Source organism: Balaenoptera physalus (genome assembly GCF_965194825.1).
Source record: "Balaenoptera physalus genome assembly, chromosome: 15".
NCBI classification, from domain to species: Eukaryota; Metazoa; Chordata; class Mammalia; order Artiodactyla; family Balaenopteridae; genus Balaenoptera; species Balaenoptera physalus.
In genome coordinates this window covers 24559868-24578787 of record NC_138894.1, presented here as the reverse complement: position 1 = coordinate 24578787, position 18920 = coordinate 24559868, and the positions used below count along the sequence as shown (strand labels likewise).

General features: G+C 50.5%; 1 long non-coding RNA gene across 1 annotated transcript in view; it reads left to right on the top strand.

The window, feature by feature from the left end:
• Positions 1-10465: 10465 nt before the first annotated feature.
• Positions 10466-18920, top strand: part of LOC309643934 — a 261737-nt gene continuing 253282 nt past the window's right edge. The window contains exon 1 of the long non-coding RNA XR_014254155.1: positions 10466-10496. This is a non-coding gene — a long non-coding RNA (uncharacterized lncRNA). The remainder of the gene's footprint in view (positions 10497-18920) is intronic.

Below are 18920 nucleotides of genomic sequence, written 5' to 3'. Positions count from 1 at the left end.
TTCTGGAAATCTGTGGCCTTGGAACTTGACTGAGGTTTGATGGCAGAAACCTGTGGACTGGCAACATGACTGAGGTTTGATTGTGGAACCCTGTGCCCTGGAAACATGACTGAGGCCTGGTACTGGAAACCCATGGCCTGGGAACTTGACTTTGGTTTGATTCTGGAAACATGTGTCCTGGGAACATGATTGAAGTTTGATGGAGGAACCCTGTGCACTGGGAACATGACTGAGGTTTGATGGTGGTACCCTGTGGCCTGGCAACATGACTGAGGCTTGATTCTGGAACCCTGTGGCCTGGGAACATGACATTGGTTTGATTCTGGAACCCTGTTTCCTGGGAACATGACTGAGGTTTGATGGTTGAACAATGTGGCCTGGCAACATGACAGAGGTTTGAATTTGGAACCCTCAGGCTTGGGAAAATGACTGAGGCTTGATGGTGGAAGCCTGTGGCCTGGCAACAGGACTGAGATTTGATGGTGGAACCCTGTGGCCTGGGAACATGACATCGGTTTGGATTCTGGTACCCTGTTGCCTGGGAAGATGAAATTGGTTTGATTCTGGAAACCTGTGTCCTGGGAATATGACTGAAGTATGATGGTGGTACCCTGTGGCCTGGCAACATGACTGAGGCTTGATTGTGGAACCCTGTGCCCTGGAAACATGATTGAGGCCTGCTACTGGAAACCCATGGCCTGGGAACTTGACTTTGGTTTGATTCTGGAAACCTGTGTCCTGGGAACATGATTGAGGTAGGATGGAGGAACCCTGTGCACTGGGAACATGACTGAGTTTTGATGGTGGTACCCTGTGGCCTGCCAACATGACTGAGGCTTGATTCTGGAACCCTGTGGCCTGGGAACTTGAATGTGGTTTGATCGCAGAAACCTGTGGACTGGCAACATGACTGAGGTTTGATGGTGGAACCCTGTGCACTGGGAACATGACTGAGGCCTGATACTGGAACCCCGTGGCTTGGGAACATGACATTGGTTTGATTCTGGAAACCTGTTTCCTGGGAACATGACTGAGGTTTGATGGTTGAACCCTCAGGCTTGGGAACATGACTGAGGCTTGATGGTAGAACCCTGTGGCCTGGCAACAGGACTGAGATTTAATGGTGGAACCCTGTGGCCTGGGAACATGACATCGATTTGGATTCTGGTACCCTGTTGCCTGGGAACATGAAATCGGTTTGATTCTGGAAACCTGTGGCCTGGGAATATGACTGATGTTTGATGGTGGTACCCTATGGCCTGGCAACATGACTGAGGTAAGATTCTGAATTCCTGTGGCCTGGGAACATGACTGAGGCGTGATTCTGGAAACCTGTGACCTGGGAATATGACATCTGTTTAGATTGTGGAATACTGTGCCCTGGGAACCTGACTGAGGATTGGTTCTGGAACCCTGTGGCCTGGGAACATGACTGAGGATAGATACTGGAACCCTGTGGCCAGGGAACATGACATCGGTTGGATTCTGGAACCCTGTGGCATGGTAACATGACTGAGGTTTGACTGTGGAACCGTCTGGCCAGGGATTATGACTGTGGTTTAATTCTGTAACCCTGTGATCTGGCAACATGACAGAGGTTTGATTGTGGAACCCTCAGGCTTGGGAACATGACTGAGGCTTGATGGTGGAAGCCTGTGGCCTGGTCACAGGACTGATGTTTGATGGTGGAAACCTGTGGCCAGGCAAGATGACTTAGGTTTGATTGTGGAACACTCTGGACTGGGAACATGACTGAGGCTTCATGGTGGAACCGTGGCCTGGCAACAGGACTGAGGTTTGATTGTGGAACCCTCTGGCCTGGGAATATGACTTAGGTTTAATTGTGGAAACCTGTGGCCTGGGAATATGAGGGAGGCTTGATTTTGGAACCCTGTGGCCTGGGAACTTGACATCAGTGGAATGTGGAACCCTGTGGCCTGGCAAGATGATTTAGGTTTGATTGTGGAACACTCAGGCCTGGGAATATGAGTGAGGCTTTATTCTGGAACCCTGTGGCCTGGGAACATGACTGGGGTTTTATTTTTGGAACCGGTGTCCAGGGAACATGGCTGAGGTTTTATTCTGGAACCATGTGTCCTGGGAACATGACTGAGGTTTGATTCTGGAACCATGTGGCCTGGGAATATGACTGAGGTTTGATTCTGGAAACCATTGGCCTGGGAACATGACTGATGTGAGATTGTGGAATCCTGTGGCCTGGGAACATGACTGAGATTTGTTGGAAGAACCCTGTGGCCTGGGAACATGACTGAGGTTTGATGGTGGAACCGTGGCCTGGCAACAAGACTGAGGTTTGATTGTGGAACCCTCTGGCCTGGGAATATGACTTAGGTTTAATTGTGGAAACCTGTGGCCTGGGAATATGAGGGAGGCTTGATTCTGGAACCCTGTGGCCTGGGAACATGACATCAGTGGATTGTGGAACCCTGTGGCCTGGCAAGATGACTTAGGTTTGATTGTGGAACACTCAGGCCTGGGAACATGACTGAGGCTTCATGGTGGAACCGTGGCCTGGCAACAGGACTGAGGTTTGATTGTGGAACCCTCTGGCCTGGGAATATGACTGAGGTTTAATTGTGGAACCCTGTGGCCTGGGAATATGAGGGAGGCTTGATTCTGGAACCCTGTGGCCTGGGAACATAACTGAGGTTTGATTCTGGAACCCTGTGGCCTGGGAACATGACATCAGTGGGTTGTGGAACCCTGTGGCTTGGCAAGATGACTTAGGTTTGATTGTGGAACACTCAGGCTTGGGAACATGAATGAGGCTTGGTGGTGGAAACCTGTGGCCTGGCAAAATGACTGAGATTTGATGGTGGAACCCTGTGGCCTGGGAACATGACATGGGTTTGGATTCTGGTACCCTGTTGCCTGGGAACATGAAATCGGTTTGATTCTGGAAACCTGTGGACTGGGAATATGACTGAGGTTTGATGGTGGTACCCTATGGCCTGGCAACATGAATGAGGTTTGATTCTGGATCCCTGAGGCCTGGGAACCTGACTGAGGCTTGGTTCTAGAACCCTGTGGCCTGGGAACATGACATCGGTTGGATTCTGGAACCCTCTGGCCTGGGAATATGACTGAGGTTTAATTCTGGAACCCTGTGGCCTGGGAATATGACTGAGGCGTGATTCTGGAACCCTGTGGCCTGGGAACATGACATCAGTGGATTGTGGAACCCTGTGGCCTGGGAACATGAGAACGGTTTGATTCTGGAATCCTGTGGCCTGGGAACATGTCTGAGGTTTGATGGTGGTAACCTGTGGCCTGGCATCATGACTGAGGTTTGTTTCTGGAACCCTGTTCCCTGGGAACATGACTGAGGTTTGATTCTGGACACCTTTTTCCTGGGAACATGACTGAGGTTTGATTGTGGAACCCTGTGGCCTGCGAACATGACTGAGGTTTGATTCTGGAACCATGTGTCCTGGGAATATGACTGAGGTTTGATTCTGGAAATCTGTGGCCTGGGAACTTGACTGAGGTTTGATGGCAGAAACCTGTGGACTGGCAACATGACTGAGGTTTGATTGTGGAACCCTGTGCCCTGGAAACATGACTGAGGCCTGGTACTGGAAACCCATGGCCTGGGAACTTGACTTTGGTTTGATTCTGGAAACCTGTGTCCTGGGAACATGATTGAGGTTTGATGGAAGAACCCTGTGCACTGGGAACATGACTGAGGTTTGATGGTGGTACCCTGTGGCCTGGGAACATGACTGAGGATAGATTCTGGAACCCTGTGGCCAGGGAACATGACATCGGTTGGATTCTGGAACCGTGTGGCATGGTAACATGAGTGAGGTTTGACTGTGGAACCCTCTGGCCTGGGAATATGACTGTGGTTTAATTCTGTAACCCTGTGATCTGGCAACATGACAGAGGTTTGATGGTGGAACACTCAGGCTTGGGAACGTGACTGAGGCTTGATGGTGGAAGCCTGTGGCCTGGTCACAGGACTGAGGTTTGATGGTGGAACCCTGTGGCCTGGCAAGATGACTTAGCTTTGATTGTGGAACCCTCTGGCCTGGGAATATGACTGAGGTTTAATTGTGGAACCCTGAGGCCTGGGAATATGAGTGAGGCTTGATTCTGGAACCCTGTGGCCTGGGAATTTGAATGTGGTTTGATCGCAGAAAACTGTGGACTGCCAACATGACTGAGGTTTGATGGTGGAACCCTGTGCCCTGGGAACATGACTGAGGCCTAATACTGTAACCCCGTGGCCTCGGAACATGACATTGGTTTGATTGTGAAACCCTGTTTCCTGGGAACATGACTGAGGTTTGATGGTTGAAACCTTTGGTCTGGAAATATGACTGAGGTTTAATTGTGGAACCCTGTGGCCTGGGAATATGAGGGAGGCTTGATTCTTTAACCCTGTTTCCTGGGAAAATGACTGAGGTTTGATGGTTGAACCCTGTGGCCTGGCAATAGGACTGAGGTTTGATGGTGGAACCCTGTGGCCTGGCAAGATGACTTAGGTTTGGTTGTGGAACACTCTGGCCTGGGAACATGACTGAGGCTTGATGGTGGAACCGTGGCCTGGCAACAGGACTGAGGTTTGATTGTGGAAACCTCTGGCCTGGGAATATGACCCAGGTTTAATTGTGGAACCCTGTGGCCTGGGAATATGAGTGAGGCTTGCTTCTGGAACCCTGTGGCCTGGGAACATGCCGGGGATTTTATTTTTGGAACCTGTGTCCAGGGAACATGACTGAGGTTTTATTCTGGATCCCTTTGTCCTGGGAACATGACTGAGGTTTGATTCTGGAACCATGTGGCCTGGGAATAAGACTGAGGTTTGATTCTGGAAACCATTGACCTGGGAACATGACTGATGTGAGATTGTGGAATCCTGTGGCCTGGGAACATGACTGATGTATGATGGTGGTACCCTGTGGCCTGGCAACATGACTGAGGTTTGATTGTGGAACCCTGTGCCCTGGAAACATGACTGAGGCCTGCTACTGGAAACCCATGGCCTGGGAAGTTGACTTTGGTTTGATTCGGGAAACCTGTGTCCTGGGAACATGATTGAGGTTTGATGGAGGAACCCTGTGAACTGGGAACATGACTGAGGATTGATGGTGGTAACCTGTGGCCTGGCAACATGACTGAGGCTTGATTCTGGAACCCTGTGGCCTGCGAAGTTGAATGTGGTTTGATCGCAGAAACCTGAGGACTGCCAACATGACTGAGGTTTGATGGTGGAACCCTGTGGCCTGGGAACATGACTGAGGCCTAATACTGGAACCCCGTGCCCTCGGAACATGACATTGGTTTGATTCTGGAACCCTGTTTCCTGGGAACATGACTGAGGTTTGATGGTTGAAACCTCAGGTCTGGGAATATGACTGAGGTTTAATTGTGGAACCCTGTTGCCTGGGAATATGAGGGAGGCTTGATTCTGGAACCCTGTGGCCTCGGAACATGACTGAGGTTTGATTCTGGAACCCTGTTTCCTGGGAACATGACTGAGGTTTGATTGTGGAACCCTCTGGCCTGGGAATATGACTTAGGTTTAATTGTGGAAACCTGTGGCCTGGGAATATGAGGGAGGCTTGATTCTGGAACCCTGTGGCCTGGGAACATGACATCAGTGGATTGTGGAACCCTGTGGCCTGGCAAGATGACTTAGGTTTGATTGTGGAACACTCAGGCCTGGGAACATGACTGAGGCTTCATGGTGGAACCGTGGCCTGGCAACAGGACTGAGGTTTGATTGTGGAACCCTCTGGCCTGGGAATATGACTGAGGTTTAATTGTGGAACCCTGTGGCCTGGGAATATGAGGGAGGCTTGATTCTGGAACCCTGTGGCCTGGGAACATAACTGAGGTTTGATTCTGGAACCCTGTGGCCTGGGAACATGACATCAGTGGATTGTGGAACCCTGTGGCCTGGCAAGATGACTTAGGTTTGATTGTGGAACACTCAGGCTTGAGAACATGAATGAGGCTTGGTGGTGGAAACCTGTGGCCTGGCAAAATGACTGAGATTTGATGGTGGAACCCTGTGGCCTGGGAACATGACATGGGTTTGGATTCTGATACCCTGTTGCCTGGGAACATGAAATCGGTTTGATTCTGGAAACCTGTGGACTGGGAATATGACTGAGGTTTGATGGTGGTACCCTATGGCCTGGCAACATGACTGAGGTTTGATTCTGGATCCCTGAGGCCTGGGAACCTGACTGAGGCTTGGTTCTAGAACCCTGTGGCCTGGGAACATGACATCGGTTGGATTCTGGAACCCTCTGGCCTGGGAATATGACTGAGGTTTAATTCTGGAACCCTGTGGCCTGGGAATATGACTGAGGCGTGATTCTGGAACCCTGTGGCCTGGGAACATGACATCAGTGGATTGTGGAACCCTGTGGCCTGGGAACATGAGAACGGTTTGATTCTGGAACCCTGTGGCCTGGGAACATGTCTGAGGTTTGATGGTGGTAACCTGTGGCCTGGCATCATGACTGAGGTTTGTTTCTGGAACCCTGTTCCCTGGGAACATGACTGAGGTTTGATTCGGGACACCTTTTTCCTGGGAACATGACTGAGGTTTGATTGTGGAACCCTGTGGCCTGCGAACATGACTGAGGTTTGATTCTGGAACCATGTGTCCTGGGAATATGACTGAGGTTTGATTCTGGAAATCTGTGGCCTGGGAACTTGACTGAGGTTTGATGGCAGAAACCTGTGGACTGGCAACATGACTGAGGTTTGATTGTGGAACCCTGTGCCCTGGAAACATGACTGAGGCCTGGTACTGGAAACCCATGGCCTGGGAACTTGACTTTGGTTTGATTCTGGAAACCTGTGTCCTGGGAACATGATTGAGGTTTGATGGAAGAACCCTGTGCACTGGGAACATGACTGAGGTTTGATGGTGGTACCCTGTGGCCTGGGAACATGACTGAGGATAGATTCTGGAATCCTGTGGCCAGGGAACATGACATCGGTTGGATTCTGGAACCCTGTGGCATGGTAACATGACTGAGGTTTGACTGTGGAACCCTCTGGCCTGGGAATATGACTGTGGTTTAATTCTGTAACCCTGTGATCTGGCAACATGACAGAGGTTTGATGGTGGAACCCTCAGGCTTGGGAACGTGACTGAGGCTTGATGGTGAAAGCCTGTGGCCTGGTCACAGGACTGAGGTTTGATGGTGGAACCCTGTGGCCTGGCAAGATGACTTAGCTTTGATTGTGGAACCCTCTGGCCTGGGAATATGACTGAGGTTTAATTGTGGAACCCTGAGGCCTGGGAATATGAGTGAGGCTTGATTCTGGATCCCTGTGGCCTGGGAATTTGAATGTGGTTTGATCGCAGAAAACTGTGGACTGCCAACATGACTGAGGTTTGATGGTGGAACCCTGTGCCCTGGGAACATGACTGAGGCCTAATACTGTAAACCCGTGACCTCGGAACATGACATTGGTTTGATTGTGAAACCCTGTTTCCTGGGAACATGACTGAGGTTTGATGGTTGAAACCTTTGGTCTGGAAATATGACTGAGGTTTAATTGTGGAACCCTGTGGCCTGGGAATATGAGGGAGGCTTGATTCTTTAACCCTGTTTCCTGGGAAAATGACTGAGGTTTGATGGTTGAACCCTGTGGCCTGGCAACAGGACTGAGGTTTGATGGTGGAACCCTGTGGCCTGGCAAGATGACTTAGGTTTGGTTGTGGAACACTCTGGCCTGGGAACATGACTGAGGCTTGATGGTGGAACCGTGGCCTGGCAACAGGACTGAGGTTTGATTGTGGAAACCTCTGGCCTGGGAATATGACAAAGGTTTAATTGTGGAACCCTGTGGCCTGGGAATATGAGTGAGGCTTGCTTCTGGAACCCTGTGGCCTGGGAACATGCCGGGGATTTTATTTTTGGAACCTGTGTCCAGGGAACATGACTGAGGTTTTATTCTGGATCCCTTTGTCCTGGGAACATGACTGAGGTTTGATTCTGGAACCATGTGGCCTGGGAATAAGACTGAGGTTTGATTCTGGAAACCTTTGACCTGGGAACATGACTGATGTGAGATTGTGGAATCCTGTGGCCTGGGAACATGACTGATGTATGATGGTGGTACCCTGTGGCCTGGCAACATGACTGAGGTTTGATTGTGGAACCCTGTGCCCTGGAAACATGACTGAGGCCTGGTACTGGAAACCCATGGCCTGGGAACTTGACTTTGGTTTGATTCGGGAAACCTGTGTCCTGGGAACATGATTGAGGTTTGATGGAGGAACCCTGTGCACTGGGAACATGACTGAGGATTGATGGTGGTAACCTGTGGCCTGGCAACATGACTGAGGCTTGATTCTGGAACCCTGTGGCCTGGGAAGTTGAATGTGGTTTGATCGCAGAAACCTGAGGACTGCCAACATGACTGAGGCTTGATTGTGGAACCCTGTGGCCTGGGAACATGACATTGGTTTGATTCTGGAACCCTGTTTCCTGGGAACATGACTGAGGTTTGATGGTTGAAACCTGTGGCCTGGCAACATGACAGAGGTTTGAATTTGGAACCCTCAGGCTTGGGAAAATGACTGAGGCTTGATGGTGGAAGCCTGTGGCCTGGCAACAGGACTGAGATTTGATGGTGGAACCCTGTGGCCTGGGAACATGACATCGGTTTGGATTCTGGTACCCTGTTGCCTGGGAAGATGAAATCGGTTTGATTCTGGAAACCTGTGGCCTGGGAATATGACTGAGGTATGATGGTGGTTCCCTGTGGCCTGGCAACATGACTGAGGCTTGATTGTGGAACCCTGTGCCCTGGAAACATGACTGAGCCCTGCTACTGGAAACCCATGGCCTGGGAACTTGATTTTGGTTTGATTCTGGAAACCTGTGTCCTGGGAACATGATTGAGGTAGGATGGAGGAACCCTGTGCACTGGGAACATGACTGAGGTTTGATGGTGGTACCCTGTGGCCTGGCAACATGACTGAGGCTGATTCTGGAACCCTGTGGCCTGGGAACTTGAATGTGGTTTGATCGCAGAAACCTGTGGACTGGCAACATGACTGAGGTTTGATGGTGGAACCCTGTGCACTGGGAACATGACTGAGGCCTGATACTGGAACCCCGTGGCTTGGGAACATGACATTGGTTTGATTCTGGAAACCAGTTTCCTGGGAACATGACTGATGTTTGATGGTTGAACCCTCAGGCTTGGGAACATGACTGAGGCTTGATGGTAGAACCCTGTGGCCTGGCAACAGGACTGAGATTTAATGGTGGAACCCTGTGGCCTGGGAACATGACATCGGTTTGGATTCTGGTACCCTGTTGCCTGGGAACATGAAATCGGTTTGATTCTGGAAACCTGTGGCCTGGGAATATGACTGATGTTTGATGGTGGTACCCTATGGCCTGGCAAAATGACTGAGGTATGATTCTGGATCCCTGTGGCCTGGGAACATGACTGAGGCGTGATTCTGGAAACCTGTGACCTGGGAATATGACATCTGTTTAGATTGTGGAATACTGTGCCCTGGGAACCTGACTGAGGATTGGTTCTGGAACCCTGTGGCCTGGGAACATGACTGAGGATAGATACTGGAACCCTGTGGCCAGGGAACATGACATCGGTTGGATTCTGGAACCCTGTGGCATGGTAACATGACTGAGGTTTGACTGTGGAACCGTCTGGCCAGGGATTATGACTGTGGTTTAATTCTGTAACCCTGTGATCTGGCAACATGACAGAGGTTTGATTGTGGAACCCTCAGGCTTGGGAACATGACTGAGGCTTGATGGTGGAAGCCTGTGGCCTGGTCACAGGACTGATGTTTGATGGTGGAAACCTGTGGCCAGGCAAGATGACTTAGGTTTGATTGTGGAACACTCTGGACTGGGAACATGACTGAGGCTTCATGGTGGAACCGTGGCCTGGCAACAGGACTGAGGTTTGATTGTGGAACCCTCTGGCCTGGGAATATGACTTAGGTTTAATTGTGGAAACCTGTGGCCTGGGAATATGAGGGAGGCTTGATTCTGGAACCCTGTGGCCTGGGAACTTGACATCAGTGGATTGTGGAACCCTGTGGCCTGGCAAGATGACTTAGGTTTGATTGTGGAACACTCAGGCCTGGGAACATGACTGAGGCTTGATGGTGGAACCGTGGCCTGGCAACAGGACTGAGGTTTGATTGTGGAACCCTCTGGCCTGGGAATATGACTGAGGTTTAATTGTGGAACCCTGTGGCCTGGGAATATGAGGGAGGCTTGATTCTGGAACCCTGTGGCCTGGGAACATAACTGAGGTTTGATTCTGGAACCCTGTGGCCTGGGAACATGACATCAGTGGATTGTGGAACCCTGTGGCCTGGCAAGATGACTTAGGTTTGATTGTGGAACACTCAGGCTTGGGAACATGAATGACGCTTGGTGTTGGAAACCTGTGGCCTGGCAAAATGACTGAGATTTGATGGTGGAACCCTGTGGCCTGGCAACATGACTGAGGTTTGATTGTGGAACCCTGTGCCCTGGAAACATGACTGAGGCCTGCTACTGGAAACCCATGGCCTGGGAACTTGACTTTGGTTTGATTCTGGAAACCTGTGTCCTGGGAACATGATTGAGGTTTGATGGAGGAACCCTGTGCACTGGGAACATGACTGAGGTTTGATGGTGGTACACTGTTGCCTGGCAACATGACTGAGGCTTGATTCTGGAACCCTGTGGCCTGGGAATTTGAATGTGGTTTGATCGCAGAAAACTGTGGACGGCCAACATGACTGAGGTTTGATCGTGGAACCCTGTGCCCTGGGAACATGACTGAGGCCTAATACTGTAACCCCGTGGCCTCGGAACATGACATTGGTTTGATTGTGAAACCCTGTTTCCTGGGAACATGACTGAGGTTTGATGGTTGAAACCTTTGGTCTGGGAATATGACTGAGGTTTAATTGTGGAACCCTGTGGCCTGGGAATATGAGGGAGGCTTGATTCTTGAACCCTGTTTCCTGGGAAAATGACTGAGGTTTGATGGTTAAACCCTGTGGCCTGGCAACAGGACTGAGGTTTTATGGTGGAACCCTGTGGCCTGGCAACATGACAGAGGTTTGATTGTGGAACCCACAGGCCTGGGAACATGACTGAGGCTTGATGGTGGAACCGTGGCCTGGCAACAGGATGGAGGTTGGATGGTGGAACCCTGTGGCCTGGGAATATGACTGAGGTTTAATTCTGGAACCCTGTGGCCTGGGAACATAACAGAGGTTTGATTCTGGAACCCTGTGGCCTGGGAACATGACATCAGTGGATTGTGGAACCCTGTGGCCAGGGAACATGACTGAGGTTTGATTCTGGAACCCTGTGGCTTGGGAACATGTCTGAGGTTTGATGGTGCAAACCTGTGGCCTGGCAACATGACTGAGGTTTGTTTCTGGAACCCTGTTCCCTGGGAACATGACTGAGGTTTGATTCTGGACACCTTTGTCCTGGGAACATGACTGAGGTTTGATTGTGGAACCCTGTGGCCTGCGAACATGACTGAGGTTTGATTCTGGAACCATGTGTCCTGGGAATATGACTGAGGTTGATTCTGGAAATCTGTGGCCTTGGAACTTGACTGAGGTTTGATGGCAGAAACCTGTGGACTGGCAACATGACTGAGGTTTGATTGTGGAACCCTGTGCCCTGGAAACATGACTGAGGCCTGGTACTGGAAACCCATGGCCTGGGAACTTGACTTTGGTTTGATTCTGGAAACATGTGTCCTGGGAACATGATTGAAGTTTGATGGAGGAACCCTGTGCACTGGGAACATGACTGAGGTTTGATGGTGGTACCCTGTGGCCTGGCAACATGACTGAGGCTTGATTCTGGAACCCTGTGGCCTGGGAACATGACATTGGTTTGATTCTGGAACCCTGTTTCCTGGGAACATGACTGAGGTTTGATGGTTGAACAATGTGGCCTGGCAACATGACAGAGGTTTGAATTTGGAACCCTCAGGCTTGGGAAAATGACTGAGGCTTGATGGTGGAAGCCTGTGGCCTGGCAACAGGACTGAGATTTGATGGTGGAACCCTGTGGCCTGGGAACATGACATCGGTTTGGATTCTGGTACCCTGTTGCCTGGGAAGATGAAATTGGTTTGATTCTGGAAACCTGTGTCCTGGGAATATGACTGAGGTATGATGGTGGTACCCTGTGGCCTGGCAACATGACTGAGGCTTGATTGTGGAACCCTGTGCCCTGGAAACATGATTGAGGCCTGCTACTGGAAACCCATGGCCTGGGAACTTGACTTTGGTTTGATTCTGGAAACCTGTGTCCTGGGAACATGATTGAGGTAGGATGGAGGAACCCTGTGCACTGGGAACATGACTGAGTTTTGATGGTGGTACCCTGTGGCCTGCCAACATGACTGAGGCTTGATTCTGGAACCCTGTGGCCTGGGAACTTGAATGTGGTTTGATCGCAGAAACCTGTGGACTGGCAACATGACTGAGGTTTGATGGTGGAACCCTGTGCACTGGGAACATGACTGAGGCCTGATACTGGAACCCCGTGGCTTGGGAACATGACATTGGTTTGATTCTGGAAACCTGTTTCCTGGGAACATGACTGAGGTTTGATGGTTGAACCCTCAGGCTTGGGAACATGACTGAGGCTTGATGGTAGAACCCTGTGGCCTGGCAACAGGACTGAGATTTAATGGTGGAACCCTGTGGCCTGGGAACATGACATCGATTTGGATTCTGGTACCCTGTTGCCTGGGAACATGAAATCGGTTTGATTCTGGAAACCTGTGGCCTGGGAATATGACTGATGTTTGATGGTGGTACCCTATGGCCTGGCAACATGACTGAGGTATGATTCTGGATCCCTGTGGCCTGGGAACATGACTGAGGCGTGATTCTGGAAACCTGTGACCTGGGAATATGACATCTGTTTAGATTGTGGAATACTGTGCCCTGGGAACCTGACTGAGGATTGGTTCTGGAACCCTGTGGCCTGGGAACATGACTGAGGATAGATACTGGAACCCTGTGGCCAGGGAACATGACATCGGTTGGATTCTGGAACCCTGTGGCATGGTAACATGACTGAGGTTTGACTGTGGAACCGTCTGGCCAGGGATTATGACTGTGGTTTAATTCTGTAACCCTGTGATCTGGCAACATGACAGAGGTTTGATTGTGGAACCCTCAGGCTTGGGAACATGACTGAGGCTTGATGGTGGAAGCCTGTGGCCTGGTCACAGGACTGATGTTTGATGGTGGAAACCTGTGGCCAGGCAAGATGACTTAGGTTTGATTGTGGAACACTCTGGACTGGGAACATGACTGAGGCTTCATGGTGGAACCGTGGCCTGGCAACAGGACTGAGGTTTGATTGTGGAACCCTCTGGCCTGGGAATATGACTTAGGTTTAATTGTGGAAACCTGTGGCCTGGGAATATGAGGGAGGGTTGATTTTGGAACCCTGTGGCCTGGGAACTTGACATCAGTGGAATGTGGAACCCTGTGGCCTGGCAAGATGATTTAGGTTTGATTGTGGAACACTCAGGCCTGGGAATATGAGTGAGGCTTTATTCTGGAACCCTGTGGCCTGGGAACATGACTGGGGTTTTATTTTTGGAACCGGTGTCCAGGGAACATGGCTGAGGTTTTATTCTGGAACCATGTGTCCTGGGAACATGACTGAGGTTTGATTCTGGAACCATGTGGCCTGGGAATATGACTGAGGTTTGATTCTGGAAACCATTGGCCTGGGAACATGACTGATGTGAGATTGTGGAATCCTGTGGCCTGGGAACATGACTGAGATTTGTTGGAAGAACCCTGTGGCCTGGGAACATGACTGAGGTTTGATGGTGGAACCGTGGCCTGGCAACAAGACTGAGGTTTGATTGTGGAACCCTCTGGCCTGGGAATATGACTTAGGTTTAATTGTGGAAACCTGTGGCCTGGGAATATGAGGGAGGCTTGATTCTGGAACCCTGTGGCCTGGGAACATGACATCAGTGGATTGTGGAACCCTGTGGCCTGGCAAGATGACTTAGGTTTGATTGTGGAACACTCAGGCCTGGGAACATGACTGAGGCTTGATGGTGGAACCGTGGCCTGGCAACAGGACTGAGGTTTGATTGTGGAACCCTCTGGCCTGGGAATATGACTGAGGTTTAATTGTGGAACCCTGTGGCCTGGGAATATGAGGGAGGCTTGATTCTGGAACCCTGTGGCCTGGGAACATAACTGAGGTTTGATTCTGAAACCCTGTGGCCTGGGAACATGACATCAGTGGATTGTGGAACCCTGTGGCCTGGCAAGATGACTTAGGTTTGATTGTGGAACACTCAGGCTTGGGAACATGAATGAGGCTTGGTGGTGGAAACCTGTGGCCTGGCAAAATGACTGAGATTTGATGGTGGAACCCTGTGGCCTGGGAACATGACATGGGTTTGGATTCTGGTACCCTGTTGCCTGGGAACATGAAATCGGTTTGATTCTGGAAACCTGTGGACTGGGAATATGACTGAGGTTTGATGGTGGTACCCTATGGCCTGGCAACATGACTGAGGTTTGATTCTGGATCCCTGAGGCCTGGGAACCTGACTGAGGCTTGGTTCTAGAACCCTGTGGCCTGGGAACATGACATCGGTTGGATTCTGGAACCCTCTGGCCTGGGAATATGACTGAGGTTTAATTCTGGAACCCTGTGGCCTGGGAATATGACTGAGGCGTGATTCTGGAACCCTGTGGCCTGGGAACATGACATCAGTGGATTGTGGAACCCTGTGGCCTGGGAACATGAGAACGGTTTGATTCTGGAACCCTGTGGCCTGGGAACATGTCTGAGGTTTGATGGTGGTAACCTGTGGCCTGGCATCATGACTGAGGTTTGTTTCTGGAACCCTGTTCCCTGGGAACATGACTGAGGTTTGATTCTGGACACCTTTTTCCTGGGAACATGACTGAGGTTTGATTGTGGAACCCTGTGGCCTGCGAACATGACTGAGGTTTGATTCTGGAACCATGTGTCCTGGGAATATGACTGAGGTTTGATTCTGGAAATCTGTGGCCTGGGAACTTGACTGAGGTTTGATGGCAGAAACCTGTGGACTGGCAACATGACTGAGGTTTGATTGTGGAACCCTGTGCCCTGGAAACATGACTGAGGCCTGGTACTGGAAACCCATGGCCTGGGAACTTGACTTTGGTTTGATTCTGGAAACCTGTGTCCTGGGAACATGATTGAGGTTTGATGGAAGAACCCTGTGCACTGGGAACATGAATGAGGTTTGATTGTGGAACCCTCAGGCTTGGGAACTTGACTGAGGCTTGATGGTGGATCCCTGTGGCCTGGGAACATGAATGAGGCGTGATTCTGCAAATCTGTGACCTGGGAACATGACATCTGTTTAGATTGTGGAATACTGTGCCCTGGGAACCTGACTGAGGCTTTGTTCTGGAACCCTGTGAACTTTGAATATGACTGAGGTTTTATTCTGGAACCCTGTGGCCTGGGAACATGACTGAGGATAGATTCTGGAACCCTGTGGCCAGGGAACATGACATCGGTTGGATTCTGGAACCCTGTGGCATGGTAACATGACTGAGGTTTGACTGTGGAACCCTCTGGCCTGGGAATATGACTGTGGTTTAATTCTGTAACCCTGTGATCTGGCAACATGACAGAGGTTTGATGGTGGAACCCTCAGGCTTGGGAACGTGACTGAGGCTTGATGGTGGAAGCCTGTGGCCTGGTCACAGGACTGAGGTTTGATGGTGGAACCCTGTGGCCTGGCAAGATGACTTAGCTTTGATTGTGGAACCCTCTGGCCTGGGAATATGACTGAGGTTTAATTGTGGAACCCTGAGGCCTGGAAATATGAGTGAGGCTTGATTCTGGAACCCTGTGGCCTGGGAATTTGAATGTGGTTTGATCGCAGAAACCTGAGGACTGCCAATATGACTGAGGTTTGATGGTGGAACCCTGTGCCCTGGGAACATGACTGAGGCCTAATACTGTAACCCCGTGGCCTCGGAACATGACATTGGTTTGATTGTGAAACCCTGTTTCCTGGGAACATGACTGAGGTTTGATGGTTGAAACCTTTGGTCTGGGAATATGACTGAGGTTTAATTGTGGAACCCTGTGGCCTGGGAATATGAGGGAGGCTTGATTCTTGAACCCTGTTTCCTGGGAAAATGACTGAGGCTTGATGGTGGAACCGTGGCCTGGCAACAGGACTGAGGTTTGATTGTGGAAACCTCTGGCCTGGGAATATGACACAGGTTTAATTGTGGAACCCTGTGGCCTGGGAATATGAGTGAGGCTTGCTTCTGGAACCCTGTGGCCTGGGAACATGCCGGGGATTTTATTTTTGGAACCTGTGTCCAGGGAACATGACTGAGGTTTTATTCTGGATCCCTTTGTCCTGGGAACATGACTGAGGTTTGATTCTGGAACCATGTGGCCTGGGAATATGACTGAGGTTTGATTCTGGAAACCATTGACCTGGGAACATGACTGATGTGAGATCGTGGAATCCTGTGGCCTGGGAACATGACTGAGGTATGATGGTGGTACCCTGTGGCCTGGCAACATGACTGAGGTTTGATTGTGGAACCCTGTGCCCTGGAAACATGACTGAGGCCTGCTACTGGAAACCCATGGCCTGGGAACTTGACTTTGGTTTGATTCTGGAAACCTGTGTCCTGGGAACATGATTGAGGTTTGATGGAGGAACCCTGTGCACTGGGAACATGACTGAGGTTTGATGGTGGTACACTGTTGCCTGGCAACATGACTGAGGCTTGATTCTGGAACCCTGTGGCCTGGGAATTTGAATGTGGTTTGATCGCAGAAAACTGTGGACGGCCAACATGACTGAGGTTTGATTGTGGAACCCACAGGCCTGGGAACATGACTGAGGCTTGATGGTGGAACCGTGGCCTGGCAACAGGATGGAGGTTGGATGGTGGAACCCTGTGGCCTGGGAATATGACTGAGGTTTAATTCTGGAACCCTGTGGCCTGGGAACATAACAGAGGTTTGATTCTGGAACCCTGTGGCCTGGGAACATGACATCAGTGGATTGTGGAACCCTGTGGCCAGGGAACATGACTGAGGTTTGATTCTGGAACCCTGTGGCTTGGGAACATGTCTGAGGTTTGATGGTGCAAACCTGTGGCCTGGCAACATGACTGAGGTTTGTTTCTGGAACCCTGTTCCCTGGGAACATGACTGAGGTTTGATTCTGGACACCTTTGTCCTGGGAACATGACTGAGGTTTGATTGTGGAACCCTGTGGCCTGCGAACATGACTGAGGTTTGATTCTGGAACCATGTGTCCTGGGAATATGACTGAGGTTGATTCTGGAAATCTGTGGCCTTGGAACTTGACTGAGGTTTGATGGCAGAAACCTGTGGACTGGCAACATGACTGAGGTTTGATTGTGGAACCCTGTGCCCTGGAAACATGACTGAGGCCTGGTACTGGAAACCCATGGCCTGGGAACTTGACTTTGGTTTGATTCTGGAAACATGTGTCCTGGGAACATGATTGAAGTTTGATGGAGGAACCCTGTGCACTGGGAACATGACTGAGGTTTGATGGTGGTACCCTGTGGCCTGGCAACATGACTGAGGCTTGATTCTGGAACCCTGTGGCCTGGGAACATGACATTGGTTTGATTCTGGAACCCTGTTTCCTGGGAACATGACTGAGGTTTGATGGTTGAACAATGTGGCCTGGCAACATGACAGAGGTTTGAATTTGGAACCCTCAGGCTTGGGAAAATGACTGAGGCTTGATGGTGGAAGCCTGTGGCCTGGCAACAGGACTGAGATTTGATGGTGGAACCCTGTGGCCTGGGAACATGACATCGGTTTGGATTCTGGTACCCTGTTGCCTGGGAAGATGAAATTGGTTTGATTCTGGAAACCTGTGTCCTGGGAATATGACTGAGGTATGATGGTGGTACCCTGTGGCCTGGCAACATGACTGAGGCTTGATTGTGGAACCCTGTGCCCTGGAAACATGATTGAGGCCTGCTACTGGAAACCCATGGCCTGGGAACTTGACTTTGGTTTGATTCTGGAAACCTGTGTCCTGGGAACATGATTGAGGTAGGATGGAGGAACCCTGTGCACTGGGAACATGACTGAGTTTTGATGGTGGTACCCTGTGGCCTGCCAACATGACTGAGGCTTGATTCTGGAACCCTGTGGCCTGGGAACTTGAATGTGGTTTGATCGCAGAAACCTGTGGACTGGCAACATGACTGAGGTTTGATGGTGGAACCCTGTGCACTGGGAACATGACTGAGGCCTGATACTGGAACCCCGTGGCTTGGGAACATGACATTGGTTTGATTCTGGAAACCTGTTTCCTGGGAACATGACTGAGGTTTGATGGTTGAACCCTCAGGCTTGGGAACATGACTGAGGCTTGATGGTAGAACCCTGTGGCCTGGCAACAGGACTGAGATTTAATGGTGGAACCCTGTGGCCTGGGAACATGACATCGATTTGGATTCTGGTACCCTGTTGCCTGGGAACATGAAATCGGTTTGGTTCTGGAAACCTGTGGCCTGGGAATATGACTGATGTTTGATGGTGGTACCCTATGGCCTGGCAACATGACTGAGGTATAATTCTGGATCCCTGTGGCCTGGGAACATGACTGAGGCGTGATTCTGGAAACCTGTGACCTGGGAATATGACATCTGTTTAGATTGTGGAATACTGTGCCCTGGGAACCTGACTGAGGATTGGTTCTGGAACCCTGTGGCCTGGGAACATGACTGAGGATAGATACTGGAACCCTGTGGCCAGGGAACATGACATCGGTTGGATTCTGGAACCCTGTGGCATGGTAACATGACTGAGGTTTGACTGTGGAACCGTCTGGCCAGGGATTATGAC